This window comes from Eptatretus burgeri, chromosome 9 (assembly GCF_056783735.1).
Source record: "Eptatretus burgeri isolate ZD-2024b chromosome 9, Ebu_testis_v1, whole genome shotgun sequence".
In the NCBI taxonomy this organism is placed as follows: Eukaryota; Metazoa; Chordata; class Myxini; order Myxiniformes; family Myxinidae; genus Eptatretus; species Eptatretus burgeri.
In genome coordinates this window covers 62984490-63006190 of record NC_140969.1, presented here as the reverse complement: position 1 = coordinate 63006190, position 21701 = coordinate 62984490, and the positions used below count along the sequence as shown (strand labels likewise).

Here is a 21701-nt window from a genome sequence, read left to right as displayed (position 1 = left end):
TATTTTGAAGATTATAATAAATCTATCATGCACCCATTTGTGATATACGCTGATTTTGAATGTATCCTTAAAAAGATAAATACTGCTTCTCCTAATCCAAAAGAACCATATACAAATAAATATCAAAAACATATTCCTTGTGGTTTCTGTTATTATATCAAATCATCTGTTGGAGAAAAGTATAACAAACTTGAACATTATCGTGGAAAAAATGCTTCACAAGAGTTTGTAAAACGATTAGAAAAGGATTGTATAAGACTCACTAAATTAATGAAAGAAACAAATGAACCGATGAAATTAACCAAAGAAGAAAAATTAGAATTTAGAATGAACAATATCTGTCATATTTGTGAGGGGGAAATTAAGGAGTCTAAAGTTAGAGACCATTGTCATCTTACTGGTAAATATGGAGGTCCCGCTCATTCCTGTTGTAATCTTAATTATAAATTACCTTCTTTTATTCCAGTCTTTCTTCACAACAGCGCCAACTATGATACACATCTATTTATAAATGAACTTTCAAAAACACCAGGGAATATTTCTGCTATAACAAACACAAGTCAAAAGTATATTTCATTTTCAAAAATGATATTCACAAAACCTTTAACTCGTATTAGGTTTTTAGATTCTTACAAGTTTATGGGAACACCACTAGCCTACCTCGCATCAAATCTAAGCTCCATGGACTCTTTTCCAAATCTTAATTCATTCTTTCCAAAAGAGGAAATTCTCACTAAAGAGGAAATTCAGATTAAAGAGAGAATTCAAAGTAAAGAGGAAACTCTAATTAATGAAGAAATTCTAACTGAAGATGAAATTCTAATTATAAAGAAAATTCGAACTAAAGAGGAAATTCAGATTAAAGATGAAATTCTGATTAAAGAAGGAATTCTTACGAGAGAGGAAATTCAAACAAGGAATGAAATTCAAAGTAAAGAGAAAATTCTTACAAGTAAGGGAATTTATCCTTATGATTATATGGATTCATTTATGAGATTTAAAGAAACACAACTTCCTTCAAAAGAAAGTTTCTATAATAACCTTTATGAAGAAGAGATAAGTGATAAGGAATATAAACACGCACAAGAAATATGGAAAATATTTAAGATAAAGAACCTTGGAGAATATCACGATTTATATCTAAAAACAGATGTTTTATTGTTAGCTGATGTGTTTGAAGCTTTTAGATCACTCTGTCATAATAAAAATTGTTATGGATTAGATCCTGCCCACTATTTCACAGCTCCTGGTTTAGCTTGGAGTGCAATGTTGAAAATGACAAAACAAGATATAGATTTAATCAGTGATGTGGATATGCTTTTGATGATTGAGAAGTCCAAGAGAGGTGGAATATCACAAGTATGTTCAAAAAGATATGCTAAAGCAAATAATAAATATCTTCCAAATTATGATAGTGAAAAAGATAGTAATTATTTGATGTATTTTGATGCTAATAATTTGTATGGATGGGCAATGTCTCAATCTCTGCATTATGGTAAATTAGAGTGGGTGGAAGAAAAGGATTATGAAAAGGCTTTGATGAATATTGTTATTTCTTCTCAAGAGGAATTGAATGACGAAGAAGAAGGTTATTATTTTGAAGTTGATTTGAGGTACCCGAGTGATCTTCATAATAAGCATAAAGATCTTCCTTTTGCATGTGAGAAAGAAACTCCAAAGAAAGAATGGTTAAGTGATTATCATAAAAGTTTTAATATTAAAGGTAAATCAACAGAAAAGTTATTAACAACATTCTATGATAAAGAGGGATATGTTTTGCATCAGAGAAGCTTAAAACAGTTTTTGAGAGAAGGATTGAGAGTAGCTAAAATTCATAGAGTTTTAAAATTTAAACAAAGTCCTTGGGTGAAAAAGTATATTCAATTCAATACAGATATGAGAGCAAATACAAAAGTAAAATTTGAAGGGGACTTTTATAAATTAATGAATAATGCTGTATTTGGAAAGACTATGGAAAATGTTAGAAACAGGCAAAACATTAGATTCGCAACATCTTGGAAAGAAGCTTCGAGATTGATAAATAAACCAAGTTTTGAGAGAGAAGAGGTTTTTTCAGAGAACTTTTCTGCAATTCATATGAAAAAGGAAAGTATTGTAATGGATAAACCAATTTATATTGGAACAGCAGTTCTTGATTTATCAAAGATATTGATGTATGATTATTTGTATAATGACTTAAAGAAAGAGTATGGTGAAAATGTTTCATTGTTGTATATGGATACTGATAGTTTTATCCTAGATATAAAAACTGATGATGTTTATGAAGATATGAAGAAAAATATTGGAGTATATGATACAAGTAATTTCAGCAAGAAGAGTGAGTTATTTTCCAAAAAGAATGAAAAGGTTATTGGTAAGTTTAAGGATGAGTTGGGTGGAAAAGTAATGAGTGAGTTTATTGGATTGAGAGCAAAGGCATATGCTTATAAGTATGGTGAACAGATTGATAAGAGGTTAAAGGGAATAAAGAAATATGTAATAAAGAAATCAATAACTTTTAGAAATTATTATAATTGTTTGATGAATAAGAAAGAAGAATATAGGAAAATGAATACAATAAGAAGTTATAAACATAACATATATAGTGAAGAAGTAAATAAAAAGGCATTAGGAGCCTTTGATGATAAGAGATTTATTTTAGATAATGGAATAGATTGTGTTCCATATGGATATTGTATGATAGAGTGTATAAAATAGATTATGTTTTAACGATGGGAAGATGGGTTAGGGTTTTTTAAGGGCTACCGCCGCGTTTTTTCACAATATATAAATGGTTAAACCAAGTATTAATCAAACTAAAGAGTGGAGAAAATCTCAGTCTTGGTATATAAATGGAAAACATAATGAATGTGAAAAATATCAAATAAGTCTTATTGAAAAAATAACTAAAACAAAGGTAAATAAAACAAATAAGCGAATTAATTTAAAAACTAGTAAGTTAGAGGATGTAAAGAAAAAATGAATATCCTTGAATGGACTGAAAACTTTGATGGTTATCAATTGAACAATGAAAAAACAATTTACTATAATCTCAAAATGATATGTGGCTCAGGAGGTGGTCAGATGAGAGCATTAAGAGAAGTTTATCATTTCGTAATGGCACAAATGGGGTATCTTAAAAAATATAAAGATTCAAATGTTTTGTTTGTCAATATTTTAGATGGGGATTATTGTGCAAAGAAAATTAAACTATTGAAGGAATTTGAGAATGAACAAATCTTTATAGGTTCAATGAGTGAGCTGTTCAACCCCCAGGTGTTCAATTCAATGAGGTTCAACCTCCAGGTTAAAAGGGAGACAAATAAATATACCTTGGGATAAAAAGGGGATTTATTTTTAGGGAAAAAAATTATGAATCGCTGAAAATCCCCCATTCATTTACATGGGGAAAAGTGAGCCAGAATCAGTATTCTTACCCTACTTATATATATATATATACACACATATATATATACATATATATATACATATATACATATATACATATATATACATATATACATACATATATACATATATATATATACATATATACATATATATATATATATACATATACACATATACATATATACATATACACATATACATATATATACATATATACATATATACATATATATATATATATATATATATATATATATATATATATATATATATATATATATATATATATATATATATATATATATATATATATATATATATATATATATATATATATATATATGTATGTATGTATATATATATATATATATATATATATATATATATATATATATATATATATATATATATATATATATATATATATATATATATATATATATATATATATATATATATATATATATATATATATATATATATATATATATATATATATATATATATATATATATATATATATATATATATATATATATATATATATATATATATATATATATATATATATATATATATATATATATATATATATATATATATATATATATATATATATATATATATATATATATATATATATATATATATATATATATATATATATATATATATATATATATATATATATATATATATATATATATATATGTAGGGAAAGAATACTGGTTCTGGCTCACTTTTCCCCATGTAAATGAATGGGGATTTTCAGCCATGAAATTTTTCTTTTTTTTCCCTGAAAAATAAATCCCCTTTTTAGCCCAAGGTATATTTATTTGTCTCCCCTTTAACCTGGAGCCTGGTGTTGGCTTAGTTGTTAGGGTGGCGGCTTGGGATCCCAGGGTCCTGAGTTCAAATCCCGTTGGCTGCTGAATTAACACCAGGGGGTTGACTCAGCCTGCCATCCTTCCGAGGTCGGCGAAATGAGTGCCAGTGTACTGGTCCCGGTGTATGCCCCGGTTAGAATAGGTGTACCGTATCCCTGTGTGTCGTAAGAGGCGACCAGGGTTGGTGTCAGGAAGGGCATCCGGCCATAAAACATTGCCTCAAGAATAAGCCAAACCCCTGCACAGCAGGGAAAAATGGCTGTAAAAACGGTCATTTTTTATTTCCCCTTTTAACCTAGGGGCTCTCTATTCAAATAGCCCATACAACAAGATAAAGATTTGTTAAAGGTGATTCGAAAGAAATATCTGAAACGTCTAAGCCCCGGGACACTCTTTATCAAATAACCAATGCATATTGTTTAGCTCACTCATTGAACCTATAAACATTTGTTCATTCTCAAATTCCTTCAATAGTTTAATTTTCTTTGCACAATAATCCCCATCTAAAATATTGAAAAACAAAACATTTGAATCTTTATATTTTTTAAGATACCCCTTTTGTGCCATTACGAAATGATAAACTTCTCTTAATGATCTCATCTGACCACCTCCTGAGTTGCATATCATTTTGATATTGTAGTAAATTATTTTTCCATTGTTCAATTGATAACCATCAAATTTTTCAGTCCATTCAAACATATTTATTATTTTCTTTACATCCTCTAACTTATTGGTTTTTAAATTGATTCGCATATTTGTTTTATTTACCTTTGTTTTAGATATTTTTTCAATAAGACTTATTTGATATTTTTCACATTCATTATGTTTTCCATTTATATACCAAGACTGAGATTTTCTCCACTCTTTAGTTTGACTAATACTTGGTTCGACCATTTATATATTGTGAAAAACGCGGCGGAAGCCCTTAAAAACCCTAACCCATCTTCCCATCATTAAAACTTGTGTCCATATGGAACACAATCTATTCTATTCACTCTATCATACAATACCCATATGGAACACAATCTATTTTATACACTCTATCATACAATATCCATATGGAACACAATCTATTCCATTATCTAAAATAAATCTCTTATCATCAAAGGCTCCTAATGCCTTTTTATTTACTTCTTCACTATATATCTTATGTTTATAACTTCTTATTGTATTCATTTTCCTATATTCTTCTTTCTTATTCATCAAACAATTATAATAATTTCTAAAAGTTATTGATTTCTTTATTACATATTTCTTTATTCCCTTTAACCTTTTATCAATCTGATCACCATACTTATAAGCATATGCCTTTGCTCTCAATCCAATAAACTCACTCATTACTTTTCCACCCAACTCATCCTTAAACTTACCAATAACCTTTTCATTCTTTTTTGAAAATAACTCACTCTTCTTACGAAAATTACTTGTATCATATACTCCAATGTTTTTCTTCATATCCTTATAAACATCGTCAGTTTTTATATCTAGAATAAAACTATCGGTGTCCATATACAACAATGAAGCATTTTCACCATACTCTTTCTTTAAATCATTATACAAATAATCATACATCAATATCTTTGATAAATCAAGAACTGCTGTTCCAATATAAATTGGTTTATCCATGACAATACTTTCCTTTTTCATATGAATAGCAGAAAAGTTCTCTGAAAAAACCTCTTCTCTCTCAAAACTTGGTTTATTTATCAATCTAGAAGCTTCTTTCCAAGATGTTGCAAATCTAATGTTTTGCCTGTTTCTAACATTCTCCATTGTCTTTCCAAAGACAGCATTATTCATCAATTTATAGAATTCCCCTTCAAATTTTACTTTTGTATTTGTTCTCATATCTGTATTGAATTTAATATACTTTTTCATCCAAGGACTTTGTTTAAATTTTAAAACTCTATGAATTTTAGCTACTCTCAACCCAGCAGATAAATATTGTCTCAAGTTCCTTTGATGCAAAACATATCCCTCTTTATCATAGAATGTTGTTAATAACTTTTCTGTTGATTTGCCTTTAATATTAAAACTTTTATGATAATCACTGAACCATTCTTTCTTTGGGGTTTCTTTCTCACATGCAAAAGGAATGTCTTTATGCTTATTATGAAGATCACTCGGGTACTTCAAATCAACTTCAAAATAATAACCTTCTTCTTTGCCATTCAATTTCTCTTGAGAAGAAATAACAATATTCATCAAAGCCTTTTCATAATCCTTTTCTTCCACCCACTCTAATTTACCATAAGGCAGAGATTGAGACATTGCCCATCCATACAAATTATTAGCATCAAAGTACATCAAATAATTACTATCTTTTTCACTCTCATAATTTGGAAGATATTTATTATTTGCTTTAGCATATCTTTTTGAACATACTTGTGATATTCCACCTCTCTTAGACTTCTCAATCATCAAAAGCATATCTACATCACTGACTAAATCTATATCTTGTTTTGTCATTTTCAACATTGCACTCCAAGCTAAACCAGGAGCTGTGAAATAGTGGGCAGGATCTAATCCATAACAATTTTTATTATGACAGAGTGATCTAAAAGCTTCAAACACATCAGCTAACAATAAAACATCTGTTTTTAGATACAAATCATGATATTCTCCAAGGTTCTTTATCTTAAATAATTTCCAAATTTCTTGTGCGTGTTTATATTCCTTATCACTTATCTCTTCTTCATAAAGGTTATTATAGAAACTTTCTTTTGAAGGAAGTTGTGTTTCTTTAAATCTCATAAATGAATCCATATAACCATAAGGATAAATTCCCTTACTTGTAAGAATTTTCTCTTTACTTTGAATTTCATTCCTTGTTTCAATTTCCTCTCTAGTTAGAATTCCCTCTTTAATCAGAATTTCATCTATAATCAGAATTTCCTCTTTAGTTAGAATTTCATTCTTTGTTCGAATTTTCTGTATAATTAGAATTTCATCTTCAGTAAGAATTTCTTCATTCATTTCCTCATTAATTAGAATTTCCTCTTTACTTTGAATTCTCTCTTTAATCTGAATTTCCTCTTTAGTTAGAATTTCCTCTTTTGGAAAGAATGAATTAAGATTTGGAAAAGAGCCCGTGGAGCTTAGATTTGATGCGAGGTTGGCTAGTGGTGTTCCCATAAACTTGTAAGAATCAAGAAACCTTATACGAGTTATAGGTTTTGTGAATATCATTTTTGTAAATGAAATATACTTTTGACTTGTGTTTGTTATGGCAGAAATATTCCCTGGTGTTTTTGAAAGTTCATTTATAAATAGATGTGTGTCATAGTTGGCGCTGTTGTGAAGAAAGACTGGAATAAAAGAAGGTAATTTATAATTAAGATTACAACAGGAATGAGCGGGACCTCTATATTTACCAGTAAGATGACAATGATCCCTAACTTTAGACTCCTCAATTTCCTCCTCACAAATATGACAGATATTGTTCTTTCTAAATTCTAATTTTTCTTCTATGGTTAATTTCATCGGTTCATTTGTTTCTTTCATTAATTTACTTAGTCTTATACAATCCTTTTCTAATCGTTTTACAAACTCTTGTGAAGCATTTTTTCCACTATACTGTTCAAGTTTATTATACTTTTCTCCAACAGATGATTTGATATAATAACAGAAACCACAAGGAATATGTTTTTGATATTTATTTGTATATGGTTCTTTTGGATTAGGAGAAGCAGTATTTATCTTTTTAAGGATACATTCAAAATCAGCGTATATCACAAATGGGTGCATGATAGATTTATTATAATCTTCAAAAGAAATCTTTTCACCAGGTTTAGGCATTGTAATTACAGCTGATTTATGATTACTACAATATTTTGAATGTTGTTCTAATCGTTCTTTTGTATGAAATGAATTAAGACATCGCTTACAAGGATATATTTTGTTTGCTGTTCTGAATACCTGAGAAGAGATTAATCTTGATAAATTATTGATGTATGTGTAATGTGAATTATTTCCAACACTAAAATATAAAAGATCAATGTGTGTTTCTTCATTTTTATAGTTGTTTGAAATTTTTAATATTTGAACTTTGTTTGTATCCGTTAATCCATATACATTAATAGAAAGATTATTCTTTTTCTCAAATTTAGGAATATCTGTTAGTGGCATTGGGAAATTAAAATCTTTAATGTCCAAGGTATTCTCATATTTCATATATTGTTTTACTCTTTCTGAATTACATTTTGGTGGATGTAAGTGAGCAAGAACAGACCAGAGAAAACATTTATTATCATTATTCTTAATATTAACAACTGCCTTCTTTCGTTTTATTTCTTTTGGTAATTCAATATAAGAAGAAGCTTTAAGAGGGTTTGATTTTAGAATGTGTACATCTAAAAAGATGATTTTTTTAATATTGAATCCACTTCCTACCACTGTATTATCAACATCCTCCTCTTGTCTTGATAGTTCTTCATAAACCCCACTATTCAAAAAATCTTGAAATGATGTTATAAAATGAAGATCTGTCCTCATATAAGGAGTTTGTTCTTCATCTTGTCTTTTCATATTCATTTTCACTCCCATATAAAACTTTAAAGTTTTCATTTCTTTTAATGTTTTTTAATAAATTTTTCAACATCAGGTTTCACTATTTCAATTGATTCAATTATTGATGATGGACCGGGTTCTCCAAATTGAAAAATCCTTATTTTTATATGCCCTTTAAATGCCCCATCAGTGTTTTCAATATAATAGTCTCTCTTTACTTTAAACTCATTTTTCTTGTGTTTTTGTGATTGAAGATGCCTATTATAACTACTCTTCAAAACATCCTTTGAGCAGGTATCACAATGTTTTCTTTCCAACTCAAGAGGGGATATTTTGTGAAATAGATTAAATGTGTGTTTGTTGGTTCGGAGGTGTTTTCTATAATGTTTATATTCGTGATTACAAACATTGCAGTATGTTGTATTCACCATATTTATATAATAAAACTTTGCTTAAACTAAAAATTTCTTGATGAAAATTTCGTTTATTTTACAGGTGAATCTGTGCTTAAACTAAAATTTTCTTGATGAAAATTTCGTTTATTTTACAGGTGAATCTGTGCTTAAACTAAAATTTTCTTGGTGAAAATTTCGTTTATTTTACAGGTGAATCTGTGCTTAAACTAAAATTTTCTTGATGAAAATTTCGTTTATTTTACAGGTGAATCTGTGCTTAAACTAAAATTTTCTTGATGAAAATTTCGTTTATTTTACAGGTGAATCTGTGCTTAAAACCATTTTATCCTCCAACTTTTTCACTTAATAAATACAATGTTTCAAGACACAAAAGACAAGTTTCAATCAATCTCTTCATTTGTTAAAGATGCTGAGAAATATGTCAAGGATGTAAAATTGAACAAAGATAAATATAACAACTATTGGATAAAAACAATTATGGTGGATATGATGAGTTCTTCAATTTACTTCAGTGGAAGGGCTTTTAGTATACCTGGAAGAACATCAATTAAGGTATCTCTAACAAAAGTTTCTCCTCTCCTTCTGGCAATATATTCAAAACTAGAAAAAGCAATGAAACAAGAAAAGGTATCAAAAAATAAAAACCTTATGGATGAAGCTTTAGAAAGAAAAGATAAGACCATCTGTAATATGCAAGGAGAAATTTGTATTTTTTTCAACAACCCTAAAGATATAAATCCTGATGAAATAAAGGATGTTAATATATCAGGTGAAATGACATTTCGTTCAATTGTAGTTAAGGATCATTTTAAAATTACCTTTAATATAAAAAATGTAGCAGTTGAATCTGTTAATGAAAAAATGTATATCGATATCGATGGTAATGTTTTTTCTACTAATTAAATGAGCCAATATTCAACTGAAGATTTTGAAGATTATGAGAGTGATTATGATACCGAGAGTTTGCATTCAAACGATAGTTATGACACCGAGAGTTTGTGTTCAAATGATAGTTATGAAAGTATAGATGATTCTGAAAGTATCGAAGATGATATCGAAGATGAATTTCAGTTTAAGTAAAGTTTTACTTTATAAATATGAATAGTTTACTCGATTTTGAGCCTCTTGAATTCCATGATTCTCCATATGACAAATTTGAGAATTGTCCTGCGTGTGAAAGACGGGGATTAAACACAGAGTCAAAAGCCTATAAACAATGTATATTCTGTGATTATCTTCTAATTAATGATAATCAAAAATATAAAAAGGAAAATAATTCTTTTAGATTTACACCAAAAATGAATTACTTTACAAGATTGATTCGAGAAATGAATGTAAAGAACGAGGGTGAGAACACACCTTTCCTTACAAGGGAAGAAACTGAACGTATTAGAGAAATGTTCAAAGGATTGTTGTTATATCTTATTCATGGATGTGATTTTCAGGGAAATATCAACACAAGATATTGCATAAATAAAATAATGGATTATCTTGAAATTAAACCTGAACTTAGGATAAAATATAGAATTTCGAAAAAAGCCAAGAATAAATTAAATAACCTGTTTTCCAAATATATAAATGAATGATTTTTTACCTATTTGGGAAAATAAGATAAAATTTGACAACCATAAAAATCTCCCAAATTCATTAAGATGCCTCATAGTTGGTTCAAGTGGATGTGGAAAAACCTGCTTACTTTTAAAGATGCTCCTCACTCCCAACTTTTTAGATTATGATAATTTAATAATTTTCACAAAGTCGAGTTTTCAACCAGAGTATCAACTACTCTCACAAGGTTTTAATGCTGGTCTTCAAAAAGAAGATATAATCGGTTTATTTAAACTTCAAACCAACCTAAATGATTTTAACATTGAAGATATAATACAACTATTTTGTGATACACAGAGATGTAAAAAGAAATCAAAACCGATAACTTGTATTCTGAGTGATAATACGGATGATATACCGTCTCCCCAAGATTTGGATAAATCCAAAAAGAACCTCGTTATCTTTGATGATTGTGTTAATGAGAGAAACCAAACGGTAATGGACAGCTACTACACAAGAGGGAGACATTCTTCTTGTAATTGTATTTATCTTAGTCAATCGTACTTTCAGCTTCCTCGTCGTTCCATCAGAAACAATGCTAATACTTTTATTTTATTCAAGTTAAATTCAATAGATATAAACAATTTTTGGAGAGACAATTGTTCTACATTATGTAGTAAAAAGGATTTTGGGGATTACATGAAACACACGACTGAAAAATATAAATATATTGTTGTGAAACAAGATGAGATATTAAATGATATTTTTCAATAAATAAATGGATGCGAAAGAAAGAGCAAGAAGATTTAGGGAACATCAAGAGTTGGTTTCAAAAGTTGTAAAACAGCAGGAAGACATAAAGAAGAAACGCAGACAGAAACTAACGGGCGAAGAAGCATTTGAAAGAAAACAAGAGAAATTTTTTAAACCACTTTTAAAAACTTCCCAAGGAAAAATGAAAGATGTTTCCACATTTCCCACGGTAGAATATACTCCTAAAAAACTTCAAATGTTAAAAGATTTCAGTCAAATGACGGAGGAAGAATTAGAGCATTTAGGAGAATTAGAATATGATGATGAAGGTTTATTTCAACAACTGGAAGAGATTAATCGACCCCTGATTATATTGTGAATGCTCTTCAAAACAATGAATATTCAGCGGATTCAAAAACCAAAGCAGGACTCATTCCAACAGAACAATCAGCAATATTTCATCTTGTTCAAGAAAAGGTATTGATATTTAATGATGAATTAAGGTTCTTGGGTTCTGCTCAACCCCTGTTAAACTAACTCCAAGATTAATGTTTCTTCTCACAAAAGATGGAAGACAAGGTTCAACTGTGAGGGATGAATCAAAGTATATTGATAAACCATTGGATATGGAAAATAATGATGATAGAGTATATATTGATCTGCTGAACACTCTAAATTATAAGGTTATTCTTTCTGGTAAAAGTAGGAAGAATGAGAAGGAGAAACACATTATTCAGGCTTTAAGTATCCTTGGTTCAGGTGTTAGTTTTCTTCCAAATGACCCATTGCAATTAGTTAATAGACTGTTATTGTTGTTAGGCAGTAAGAAGGCTGGAAATAACAATTGTTTTAATGAAGCATCAGCCATTTTAGACCAGTTGATGAACATGAAAATAATTAATAAATATCAATATAAAGACATTTTATCTCATATTAAATAAGATGAGAAGCACAATCCTTAGTTTCAATTTCACAACAAGCGACCACACATCTTCATTCCCATACCCACTACAACTTGACACAACAAAAGAATATGAGGCATCTTTATTGTCCATGGAAACTTATAATACCTTATTTAATATAACCGAGAAAAATGACAAGTTTAGTTATAATCCAGGAAGTGGATACAAAACGATAACAGTCTCACCCGGAGCATATGAGATTTCTCAAATATCTTCCGAAATTGCTCGTCTTATGAAAGAACAGGGTGATGAACCAAAAAATATTGTTATAAACATTCAAAAACATACTTCAAAATCAACGATTAAAGTTAAAAATAACTACAAGGTTGATTTCACAATTGATAATTCATTTAGAGAGTTATTGGGTTTCTCCTCAAAAAGATTGAAACTAATGGGACGTTTTACAGTGATAATGTCATTCAAATATCCTCAGGAATAAATTCGGTGTTAATTCACTGTGATTTGATTGATGGTGCTTATAATGATGGGAAAAAAACAAATACAATATTTTCATTCAGCGCATACTCAACCCCAATTGGTTATAAATTCAATATGGAACCCAAAAATTTGGTTTATCTACCTGTGTCAGGAAAAACCATACACAGAGTAAATTTTAGGATAACCGACCAAGATAATCGTGTGATTTCTTTTAATGGAGAAGTTATATCCATCAGAATTCACCTACGTGAAGTTTTCCAATAAATAAATACGATGGTTATTTTGAGGAAACACGAGTTGGGAAAATATAAAATAATTACAGGGGATGGGATGTTCCTTTCCCCATACTACAAGGGTGAAGGTATGTATCTTGGTAGAGGATACTATAAACCTAAGAGACAAAGGGGTGTTGGACATCAATTTAGAGGAGATGGGATAATTGATACTCTCATGGGTATTGGTTCAACTATTCTTAAACATAAAGATCTAATTGGTTCAACTGCTTCTGCTGTGGGAAATGTAGCAGGTGCCGTAAAGAGTATAAAAGATGCTCAGAAGGAATCTCATAAATTACAAGCAATAAAAGAAATTAAGAAAGGCAAAACTCAGTTGTCCCCCAAGAACGACAGAAAATAATTCAAATACTTGGATCAGGGTTTCAAAAGTTTTAACATCTTTTTTTCCTAAATAAATACAAGTATGGAAGCAATTGATAGTATCTATGATTTGGATGATACTATTATTATCTCAAACTCCACTAAAAAAGAAGATTACTTCAAGGTAAATGCAATAACTGGAACAGACTGGAATACGAATGGTACAAAAAGTTTTGAAATAAATAATCAACAAACCTATTTGAATCTCTCCGAAAGTTTCTTGTTGTGTAAATTTAAATTCACTAAGGCTGGGAATAACACAAACGCTACACTTGTAAATGATTTCTTCTGGAAAATGTTTGATAGTGTGCGTTTGTATATTGGAACACAAGAAGTTGAAGCGGTTGATTATGTCTCTGCTGTATCTGAAATGATAAAATTTACACTCTATACATTCAGTGATAGAATGGGAAAGGGGTCTGTCGAAGGTTTTATTCCTGATATGTCAACGGGAACAAACACAGACCCTGGGTATACTCAAAGGAAAGGAATGTATAATGATGATACAAAAGCAGAAAATAGTTTTACTGTGGCAGTTCCTCTTAAAGGTATATTTGGATTTTGTGATCATGATAAAGTTCTGTATGGCCTTAAAATTAGATTTCAACTACAAAGGAATGATAATGAAAATCGATTGCTTTTTGGTGTTGGTAGTGCTTTTGGTGATCAGAATAAATTTGTAATTGAGGAAATGAGTTGGTATATCAGTGAATATACTCCTAATCTTAAAACAGAAGAGATGTTGAATCGAAGACTTAACTCAAAGAAACCACTCAGTGTATCATACCTCAAAAGAAGATGTCAACACGTTAAACTCAATCAAACAACTTACACGTGGAATTTGGGTGTTCTGGAAGGAAAGCCACGATATCTGTGGATCATTTTTAAAAAGCCAGATGGTGATACTGCGACTGATAAGAATAATGCATTGAGTGATAATGCTAAGGTGAAACAACTTCGCGTTTCTCTAGATGGAACATTTTACCCACGAGATAGATTGGAAATTAATTGGGAAAAAAATGATTTTGCTGAAGCATACAAGTCTTACCAAAAGGTGTGTGAAAGTAATGGAAATAAAGAACCTATTTTGGATATGACAGCATTTAAAAGTTTGTATACAATCTATGCGTTTGACCTGAGCGCTCAAAAGGAAACTATAAAGTCTAATCGAGTGGATACTTCCCTATACATTGAAAGAGGAGAGAGTGAAGAAGTTGATACATATTGTTTGCTTTTGGAAGAAACAGAATTGCAGATTAATACAGATAATGGTGTGATGATTAGTCTCACATAATTTTTTGTTAAATAAATGAGTGGCAAAGTACCAACTGGGGTATATGTTAATCAAATCAATCTTCATAAACTATCATCTTGTGTTCAAAATCAAAAGCCTTGTACGATTAACGTTAATACAATTCAGAGAAAAGGAGCAGTAAGAATTGATGTTTTTCTCACAAGAGAACAGGTTAAAATCTTGAATGACACTGGCTCACTTAAAATTAAAATGACAAAACCAATGTTGAAAAAATATTCAATAAGAGAGACGAGTGGAGGATTTCTCCCATTTCTAATTCCTTTATTTGCTGGTTTAAGTGCGGTTGGAGCATTGACGGGTGGTATTTCAACAGCGGTGAAAACTGCCAACGAAAGGAAGGCTCAACTCCAGGCTCAAAAAGAATTGGAAAGACATAACAAAGAGTTGGAGAAACAAATTAGTGGAAGTGGTGTAATTGTAGATTTTGCTGAAAAACTTGAAGGTCTGCCTGATAAAGCGAGATTGTTAGTTGGAGATATGCTTTCTTCTATAGCACAAGCAGGTGTAAAATTAACGAAAAGAGGTAATGGATTATATCTTTCTAATAAATAAATGAGCATTGATGAGTGGTTGAAAAAATTTGGAAAGAATACAACATCAAATTTACAACTTGTCAAATATTGTAAGAAATTAAAAATTCATAATGTGGTTATTTGTATGAGAGATGAATTAACAAATGTGCCGAAACATACAAAGAATATTATTATGAACTTAGAAGATAATAATGGGAACGGTTCTCATTGGGTTTGTATTTTTAATAGTCAAGACAAATATTATTTTGATAGTTTTGGTCTTCCACCACCTGTTGAAGTCATAAAATTCTTACAGAATGGTGTTTATCAAACATTTCAAGTCCAAGAATTAAATTCCAAGTGTTGTGGCCAATTATGCCTATATGTGTTATTTCAACTCAACAAAAATAAAAAATTTTATGATATTATTTTTTAATCTAATATAAATGACTTATGTTGGTAAAGATGGTTCTATCTTTGGTTTATCTCAAGAACTGGATATTGATTTATCAAATTATTACACAAAGGCACAGGCTGAACGACATAAATATAATATAACCAAAAATATTAACATGAAAAATGCTTATAAATTAAAAAATTATCCAAGCCCGACTGACGCGAATGACTTGGTGAGATTAAGCGATTTATCACAATATATATCCTTAAATAAAACGGCTGTGTATTCCAAAGATACAGAAGTGTTGATATTATCTCCAGGTCATACAGAATTCACAGTTCGAATTAAAATAAATTTTTATAAAGAAGGGCGTATCGTTTGTATGAGAATAGAACAATGGGGGTATGATATGAATGATTTAGGGTATAATTGGTCATTTAAAATTAACCTCGAAGACCTGGAACAATTAAATCAGTCTCGTAAGGAAGAATATTATCCACTTGGTATCGAGAATGAGTTTTGTGGGGCTACGATTAGTAAACAACAAATAAAAGAATTTAATAAGGGTAAATATAATAATGGTTTTGCCCTTGTTTATCTCATGAAAACAGAAAAAACAGGATTATATATAATAAGTAAGGAAATACAAAATGATTTAACTATGGGAAGATGGGGAGGTGTTTCGTGCCATAATATTATTCTAACATATATTTCTAATACATAAATGACAGCAAGAAGGCTTCAAGAAAATTATCATTTCTGTGTCCAAGCATACCTTCAAGAAAAGGGTATTCGGTATTTTAATAAATATGTTCTACAACATAAGAATGAGGTATTTTCAATAAAAGATTGGCATTATGCTGATGTTGATAAACCGACAACTTTAGATTTAATTAGAATGTTAAATAATGAAAAAATTATAAAGTTAAGAAAAGGTAAGGCTCTTTTAGAAATTCAAAAAAATTTTTATTGGTTTCCTGTTGTAAAAAAAATTATTTTGGATACAGGAATAACAAGAAATCCTGATGAATATATGTATAATATTCTATGGGGTGTAAGCGATTCAAGGATAGTAAGGGATGAGGAAGGAGTTGAAGAAGAGAGGGAAGAGGAGGAAAAGGAGAAGAGGGAGAAGAAAGAGAAGGAGGAAAAAGAGAAGAGAGAGAAGGAGGAGAGGGAGAAGAGAGAGAGGGAGGAAAGAGAGAAGAGAGAGAGGGAGGAGAGAGAGAAGAGAGAGAGGGAGGAGAGGGAGAAGAAAGAGAAGGAGAGGGAGGAGAGGGAGAAGAAAGAGAAGGAGGAAAAAGAGAAGAGAGAGAAGGAGGAGAGGGAGGAAAGAGCGAGACAAAATAAATATCAAAATATGGAAACCAGTGAGATTAAAAAAGATTAAGGGTATTACAGAAAATAACTCAACCCACCGAGGAGGAAAAGAAAGAATTGACAAGTCTATTTGCAATACTTTCGGCAAGACTATTGGCATCGACAAGATATGGATTTTAATTCAAGTTTTTCATTTTTTTTTTTTCTTAAATAAATGGAGGAGAGAGTGAAGGCATTTCTAAGGATTCTTTATGTTTTAAAAATCAAGATTCAAATGTGCATGTTGGAAACTAAAAAGGTTTTTGCACTCTGCAGGAATTTTTCTCATAAATAAATGAGTTATTGTCTCAAATGTAAAAAGAAAACTAATACTAAAAATATTTCATATATTAAAAGTAAAAATAACAGGGTTATACAAAAAGGTATATGTTCGGTGTGTGGTTCAAAAAAATCAATTTATCTCCCAACACAAACTAGGAGGAGATATCCAAAAGTTTTTATCAGGAAGTAAATTTACAACTACTGGAATACCAGGGAATTACATCTTCCAGGGTATTCTTTCTGTGGCCCAGGCACAAACTTGGATAAAAGATTAGATGAGGCAGACAATCCTAAATCCTGGAGTAAGCCTATCAATAGAGTTGATGAAGTGTGCATGAGACACGATATTGATTATGGGAATACCACAACGTTGGAAGAAAAGCATGAAGCCGATAGAGAAATGTTGTATAATTTGTCTCTGATACAAAATCCAACCTTGAGAGAAAAAGTTGATCGGTTCATTGTGAAGAAGATGATCAGTGCTAAATTGAAACTTGGACTTGGAAATTCAAAAACTTATAGGCTCTAATGATGCCATTAAGACTGAAGAGCAATTAGCTGATGAATTACATAAACCAATATTCACAAAGTTTCAGAGAAGGAAAGTTTATTCCAAGGAAGTAGATTATATCTGGTCTGCTGATTTGATTGAACTCAATAATGATAAGGGGTACAAGTATGCTTTAACCGTTATTGATTTGAGGAGTAGATATGCGTGGGTTGTACCATTAAAAAACAAAACAGGTAATACTCTTATGTTAGCCTTCCAACAGATATTTAATAAAAGTAAGAGAAAACCTAAAAAATTGTGGACTGATGAGGGTAGGGAGTTTTATAACAAGACATTTATGAATTTTTCTAAAAAATAACAGTATTACATTATACAGTACCTTTAATGAAGGGAAGGCAGTTGTTGTTGAACGTTTTAATCGTACCTTAAAAGAGAGACTATATAAAAATTCACACAACTCGGTTCACAACAATGGTCATCTTTTATTCAAGATATTGTGGATAAGTACAATGACACGATTCACACGTCAACAAATATGAAGCCATCAGAAACATTTACAAAATTAAAATATGAAAAAGAGATTAATGTCAGAAAACCTAAGTTCAAAGTTGGTGATATCGTAAGAATATATAGGTGGAAATCTCATTTTGAAAAAGGTTATACGAAAAGATGGACCAACGAGCTTTTTAAAATTGTTGATGTAATAGATACGGTTCCTTGGACTTATAAGATATATGATTTGGAAGGGAAGAGATTTTAGGTTCATTTTATTCACAGGAATTACAAAAGACAAAGATAAATTGAAATTTTTTGACTCCGCCCCTTTTTGTCTCCACCCACACAAGCCCCCGCCCACACAAGCCCCGCCCACACAAATCCCACACAAACCCCACCACACACCCACCACAAGCTCCAATAAATTGAAATTTTTGACTCCGCCCCTTTTTGACTCCGCCCACACACGCCCCTCCCACCGAAGCCCCGCCCACACAAACCCCACACAAGCTCCACACAACCTCCACACAAAAACTCCACACAAGCTCCACACACACAAACCCCACACAAGCTCCACCCATATTCATCATATTCACATAATTAGTGATTAGTTAATTAGTTCCCCACACACACAACATGTTTATTTAATTAAAAAATTATCCACCCATCCACACAAGCTCCACTCATCCACCCATCCCCCCATCTCTCCACCCATCCATTTATCCACATAAGCCTCATCCACATTCACCCCTCCCACACAAGCTCCACCCACATAAACCCCTGCCCATATAAACCCTGCCCACATAAACCCCTCCCACATAAGCCCTGCCTACACAAGCTCCACACAAAAACTCCACACACATAAACCCCTCCCACACAAGCTCCACCCACATAAACCCCCGCCCACACAAGCCCCACCCACACAAGCCCCACCCACACACACCCCGCCCACACAAGCCCCTCCCACACACACCCCACCCCCCTCATCCCCCCTGTGCGCCCCCACCTTTGACCCACCACCTCCCTCATCCCACCCCCACCCTTCCCCACACACACACATGGGGAGGGGAGGGATGGGATGAGGGGGTGATGGGTCATTGGGGGAGCGCACCTACCCCCCTCCCCCCAACCCCCCTTTACATCTCTTTTATTCTTTTCTTGTAATTCAGAATCAAGTAATTGTAAACAAAACAAATATAATTTATTAATATTGAAAATATTAAATATTCATTTGCGAGAATGTACAATCTTTCCCAGCAATCTTCTTCAGATGCCTTGTGATTTCGAAACTCAGACACCATATTCTGTTTTGAAACAAAAAGTGGATAATAATTAGGTTCTATAAAGATAATTACATGGTAATATGAATAAGCCTCGTTGACCACTGAATTAACACACCAGGAGCCTGTCATCCTTTCAAGGTCAATAAAATGAATTCCAGTGTACTGACAAAACCACGTCCAAACTAATGATGCAACCAACATAAGGCGACATTCTAAAGAGAGAGTGATATTAATAATAATTCAGAAATATTTACCTCCAGAAAATCATGTGTTGTACGAGTGATATTAATAATAATTCAGAAATATTTACCTCCAGAAAATCATGTGTTGTACAAGATTGCTTCAACAGCTGATGTTGTGCGATAGTGCTGAAAAAAAAAAAAAGTCAAGGGTATAGATGAAGAGACAGACAGGGAAAGCAACACACACACACACACACGCACACACACACACATACACACACACATAGACACACACACACGTGCCTCACCATTGGTTTAATTCATTCGAGATCAGAGACCAGTCATTATAAATCATTGGCCTCTTCAATAAGAGCAGAGAGAGGTAGGTAGAAAGACAGACAGAGAGAGAGGCACACACACGTGTCTCACCATTGGTTTAATTCCTTCGAGATGAGAGGACGTGATAAGACTTCATGCCACTCATTGAAAATGTCTTTCAATTCTCTTCTAAAATCATTGATCTCTTCAATAAGAGTATTAATTTCATGAACCACGTCGTGATATGTGAACTCAATTTCTTCCAATGCCCTGTCAGGGAAAAAATATATATATATATATATCAGAATTATCATGATTTAATTAATAATCATTTGCTTCATCGTTCAAAGAGAAAAGCATACACAAACTTACCAACTCTGTAGTGGGCTGTTGGCTTCATCGGAAGAAATATCGTCCATGCCTCAGTTGTAAAAATGAAATCCCGTCTGGCAGAAACTTTGTCTGGCGAACCGCTTATAAAGCAACGATGAGGAAATTGCTTAATCATTGGGTGTGGGCACAGGAAATGACAAGCTTCTCTTAATGATCTCATCTGGCCACCGCCCGAGTTGCAAATCGTTTTTGGACATAAACCACGCCATAAAAGTTTTGATTCAAATGTTTTCAGTTCGTGTTCTGAGATAAAATATAAACACGAGACCTTGTCTAACAGAATAGTTCCTATTTTTTCACAGCATGACAGTCCAAAACCACTTCCTCATTCACACAGCACGGCCGTGTCAAAAAACACTTCCTCATTTTCACGGCATGAACTGAAAACATTTGAAACAAAACTTTTTTTCTGGCATGGTTTATGTACAAAAATGATTTGCAACTCAGGAGGTGGTCAGATGAGATCATTAAGAGAAGTTTATCATTTCGTAATGGCACAAAAGGGGTATCTTAAAAAATATAAAGATTCAAATGTTTTGTTTTTCAATATTTTAGATGGGGATTATTGTGCAAAGAAAATTAAACTATTGAAGGAATTTGAGAATGAACAAATGTTTATAGGTTCAATGAGTGAGCTAAACAATATGCACTGGTTATTTGATAAAGAGTGTCCCGGGGCTTAGACGTTTCAGATATTTCTTTCGAATCACCTTTAACAAATCTTTATCTTGTTGTATGGGCTATTTGAATAGAGAGCCCCTAGGTTAAAAGGGGAAATAAAAAAATGACCGTTTTTACAGCCATTTTTCCCTGCTGTGCAGGGGTTTGGCTTTTTCTTGAGGCAATGTTTTATGGCCGGATGCCCTTCCTGACACCAACCCTGGTCGCCTCTTACGACACACAGGGATACGGTACACCTATTCTAACCGGGGCATACACCGGGACCAGTACACTGGCACTCATTTCGCCGACCTCGGAAGGATGGCAGGCTGAGTCAACCCCCTGGTGTTAATTCAGCAGCCAACGGGATTTGAACTCAGGACCCTGGGATCCCAAGCCGCCACCCTAACAACT

General features: G+C 31.7%; 1 protein-coding gene and 1 long non-coding RNA gene across 11 annotated transcripts in view; both read right to left on the bottom strand.

The window, feature by feature from the left end:
- LTA4H (leukotriene A4 hydrolase) overlaps window positions 1-21701 on the bottom strand; it is a 388232-nt gene that overhangs the window by 156882 nt on the left and 209649 nt on the right. The window lies entirely within an intron of this gene.
- Window positions 19599-21701, bottom strand: part of LOC147020207 (uncharacterized) — a 2140-nt gene continuing 37 nt past the window's right edge. The window contains exons 1-3 of the long non-coding RNA XR_015062071.1: window positions 20346-21701; window positions 20045-20102; window positions 19599-19755 (exon numbers count right to left, since the gene is read on the bottom strand). The exon at window positions 20346-21701 is cut by the window's right edge and continues 37 nt beyond it. This is a non-coding gene — a long non-coding RNA (uncharacterized LOC147020207). The remainder of the gene's footprint in view (window positions 19756-20044; window positions 20103-20345) is intronic.